This window comes from Eleutherodactylus coqui, chromosome 1, assembly GCF_035609145.1.
Source record: "Eleutherodactylus coqui strain aEleCoq1 chromosome 1, aEleCoq1.hap1, whole genome shotgun sequence".
Classification (NCBI taxonomy): Eukaryota; Metazoa; Chordata; class Amphibia; order Anura; family Eleutherodactylidae; genus Eleutherodactylus; species Eleutherodactylus coqui.
In genome coordinates this window covers 52,204,928-52,209,636 of record NC_089837.1, presented here as the reverse complement: position 1 = coordinate 52,209,636, position 4,709 = coordinate 52,204,928, and positions in this window count along the sequence as shown.

Sequence of the window (4,709 nt, the reverse complement as noted above, 5' to 3'; positions counted from 1 at the left end):
GTAGGGGTAGGCCTAGAGGACGTGGACGCGGCCGAGGACGCGGAGGGCCAAGTCAGGGTGTGGGCACAGGCCGAGCTCCTGATCCAGGTGTGTCGCAGCCGACTGCTGCGCGATTAGGAGAGAGGCACGTTTCTGGCGTCCCCACATTCATCGCCCAATTAATGGGTCCACGCGGGAGACGGTTATTAGAAAATGAGCAGTGTGAGCAGGTCCTGTCCTGGATGGCAGAAAGTGCTTCGAGCAACCTATCGTCAACCCGCATTTCTGCGCCGTCCACTGCTGCAAATCCGAATCCTCTGTCTGCTGCTCCTCCTTCCTCCCAGCCTCCTCACTCCACTACAATGACACCTGCTCAGGAGCGGGAACACTCCCAGGAACTGTTCTCGGGCCCCTGCTTAGATTGGGCAGCAGCGGTTCCTTTCCCACCAGAGGAGTTTATCGTCACTGATGCCCAACCATTCAAAAGTTCCCGGGGTCCGGGGGAAGAGGCTGGGGACTTCCGCCAACTGTCTCAACAACTTTCTGTGGGTGAGGAGGACGATGACGATCAAACACAGTTGTCTTGCAGTGAGGTAGTAGTAAGGGCAGTAAGTCCGAGGGAGCAGCGCACAGAGGATTCGGAGGAAGAGCAGCAGGACGATGAGGTGACTGACCCCACCTGGTGTGCAACGCTTACTCAGGAGGACAGGTCTTCAGAGGGGGAGTCAAGGGCATCAGCAGGGCAGGTTGCAAGAGGCAGTGCGGTGGCCAGGGGTAGAGGCAGGGCCAGACCGAATAATCCACCAAGTGTTTCCCAAAGCGCCCCCTCGCGCCATGCCACCCTGCAGAGGCCGAGGTGCTCTAAGGTCTGGCAGTTTTTCACAGAGACGCCTGACGACCGACGAACAGTGGTGTGCAACCTTTGTCGCGCAAAGCTCAGCCGGGGAGCCAACACCAACAGCCTCACCACCACCACCATGCGCAGACATATGATGGCCAAGCACCCCACAAGGTGGGACGAAGGCCGTTCAGCGCCTCCGGTTTGCACCCCTGCCTCTCCCCCTGTGCCCCAACCTGCCACTGAGATGCAACCCCCCTCTCAGGACACAGGCACTACCGTCTCCTGGCCTGCACCCACACCCTCACCTCCGCTGTCTTCGGCCCCATCCAGCAGTGTATTTCAGCGCACCGTCCAGCCGTCGCTTGCGCAACTGTTGGAGCGCAAGCGCAAGTACGCCGCCACGCACCCGCACGCTCAAACGTTAACCGTCCGCATAGCAAAATTCATCAGCCTTGAGATGCTGCCGTATAGGGTTGTGGAAACGGAGTCCTTCAAAAGTATCATGGAGGCGGCGGCCCCGCGCTACTCAGTTCCCAGTCGCCACTACTTTTCCCGATGTGCCGCCCAGCCCTGCACGACCACGTCTCCCGCAACATTGTACGCGCCCTCACCAACGCGGTTACTGCCACGGTCCACTTAACTACGGACACATGGACAAGCACAGGCGGGCAGGGCCACTACATCTCCCTGACGGCACATTGGGTGAATTTAGTGGAGGCTGGGACAGAGTCAGAGCCTGGGACCGCTCACGTCCTACCCACCCCCAGAATTGCGGGCCCCAGCTCGGTGGTGGTATCTGCGGAGGTGTATGCTTCCTCCACTAAAGCACCCTCCTCCTCCTCCTCTGTCTCGCAATCAAGATGTGTTAGCAGCAGCATGTCGCCAGCAGTCGGTGTCGCGCGGTGTGGCAGCACAGCGGTGGGCAAGCGTCAGCAGGCCGTGCTGAAACTACTCAGCTTAGGAGATAAGAGGCACACGGCCCACGAACTGCTGCAGGGTCTGACACAGCAGACCGACCGCTGGCTTGCGCCGCTGAGCCTCCAACCGGGCATGGTCGTGTGTGACAACGGCCGTAACCTGGTGGCGGCTCTGTAGCTCGGCAGCCTCACGCACGTGCCATGCCTGGCCCACGTCTTTAATTTGGTGGTTCAGCGCTTTCTGAAAAGCTACCCACGCTTGTCAGACCTGCTCGTAAAGGCGCGCCGGCTCTGCGCACATTTTCGCAAGTCCCACACGGACGCTGCCACCCTGCGCACCCTGCAACATCACTTTAAGCTGCCAGTGCACCGACTGCTGTGCGACGTGCCCACACGGTGGAACTCTACGCTCCACATGTTGGCCAGGCTCTATGAACAGCGTAGAGCTATAGTCGAATACCAACTCCAACATGGGCGGCGCAGTGGGAGTCAGCCTCCTCAATTCCTTTCAGAAGAGTGGGCCTGGTTGGCAGACATCTGAAATGTCCTTGGTAATTTTGAGGAGTCTACCCAGGTGGTGAGCGGCGATGCTACAATCATTAGCATTCACCATTCCTCTGCTATGCATCTTGAGAAATTCCCTGCAAACCATAAAGGCAGCTGCTTTGCGCTCGGAAACGGGGGCGGGGGAAGACAGTATGCCGCTGGATAGTCAGGGCACCCTCCTGTCTATTTCTCAGCGCGTACAGGAGGAGGAGGAGGAGCATGAGGAGGATGAGGAGGAGGGGGAAGAGACAGCTTGGCCCGCTGCTGACGGTACACCGGCTGATTGCCTGTCATCCTTTCAGCGTGTATGGCCTGAGGAGGAGGAGGAGGAGGAGGAGGAGGAGGAGGATCCTGAAAGTGATCTTCCAAGTGAAGACAGCCATGTGTTGCGTACTGGTACCCTGGCACACATGGCTGACTTCATGTTAGGATGCCTTTCTCGTGACCCTCGCGTTGCACGCATTCTGGCCACAACGGATTACTGGGTGTACACACTGCTCGACCCACGCTATAAGGAGAACCTTCCCAGTCTCATTCCCGAAGAGGAAAGGGGTTCGAGAGTGTTGCTATACCACAGGACCCTGGCAGACAAGCTGATGGTAAAATTCCCAGCCGACAGCGCTAGTGGCAGAAGGCGCAGTACCGAGGGCAAGGTAGCAGGGGATGTGCGTAGATCGAGCAGCATGTACATCCCAGGCAGTGCAACAGTCTTTAAGGGCCTGGCCAGCTTTATGGCTCCCCACCAAGACTGTGTCACCGCTCCCCAGTCACGGCTGAGTCGGCGGGAGCACTGTAAAAGGATGGTGAGGGAGTACGTAGCGGATCGCACGACCATCCTTGGTGACGCCTCGGCCCCCTACAACTACTGGGTGTCGAAGCTGGACACGTGGCCTGAACTAGCGCTGTATGCCCTGGAGGTGCTTGCTTGTCCTGCGGCTAGCGTCTTGTCGGAGAGGGTGTTTAGTGCGGCTGGGGGAATCATCACAGATAAGCGTAGCCGCTTGTCAACCGACAGTGCCGACAGGCTAACACTCATCAAGATGAACAAAGGCTGGATTTCCCCAGACTTCTGTTCTCCACCAGCGGACAGCAGCGATACGTAAGCAATACGTAGGCTGCACCCGCGGATGGAAGCTACGTTCTCTCTCACCATCCAAAACGGGGACATTTCTGCTTCATCAATCTGTGTCTAATATTCCTCCTACTCCTCCTGCTCCTCCTCCTGAAACCTCACGTAATCACGCTGAACGGGCAATTTTTCTTAGGGCCACAAGGCTCACTCAAATAATTTTTCTGAACAATTTTTATAAGTTTCAATGCGCTTAAAAGCGTTGGAACTTTAACTTGAACCAATTTTTCGTTACACTGGGCTGCCTCCAGGCCTAGGTACCACTTAAGCCACATTAACCAAAGCGATTCACCTGCCATCTTGGTTGGGCATGGCCAATTTTTACTGAGGTACATTAGTACTGTTGGTACACCAAATTTTTGGGGCCCTCACCTACAGTGTAATCATAGTAATTTCTATGTTCTTCGCCTGCACTCATGGTACAGAAAGGTGTGTGGGGTTGGCCTACACTTTAGCTACATAAATGTAACTTGTGCCTTGGCTATACTAAGGCTACTGAAATGGAACTAAGACTGCGCTCCCACTATACTGCTGCTTCAGAATTGTTACTGGGGCCTGTCTTGAGTGCTACTATTGCTGACATGGAACGAAGACTGCGCTCCTGCTATACTGCTGCTTCGGAATTGTTACTGGGGCCTGTCTTGAGTGCTACTATTGCTGACATGGAACGAAGACTGCGCTCCCGCTATACTGCTGCTTCGGAATTGTTACTGGGGCCTGTCTTGAGTGCTACTATTGCTGACATGGAACGAAGACTGCGCTCCCGCTATACTGCTGCTTCGGAATTGTTACTGGGGCCTGTCTTGAGTGCTACTATTGCTGACATGGAACGGAGACTGCGCTCCTCCTATAATGCTGCTACTGATATGTTAGTGGGGCCTGTCCTAATGCTACGGCTGAAATGTTACGAATTCTGGGCTCTGCCTATACCGCTGCTAATGGTATGTCTCTGGGGTGTGGAAACAGAGGCTTCCCAAAGACATGATGGCGGCGAGGCCATTTCCCACCGACGCGGTTACTGTTAAGGTGCATATTAACACGGACACGTGGAGAGGACATGTAGTGCCTCAAAAACATCCCCCTCCTCCTCCAACAGGGAAAACATTCTTGGCAAATGCCTTTGCATTGGTTCGTCTGGTGGCAGTCCAAGAATTTCACCTTTACCGACACAACAAGAGAGCCCCCACACCATCCCCCCGCCACGGCCCACTTAATCCTGGCCGCATTCCGAAAACCAACAAAATACAACCGTGCTACTAGGTCCGCAGTCACCACCACATTACCACCAACGCGGTTA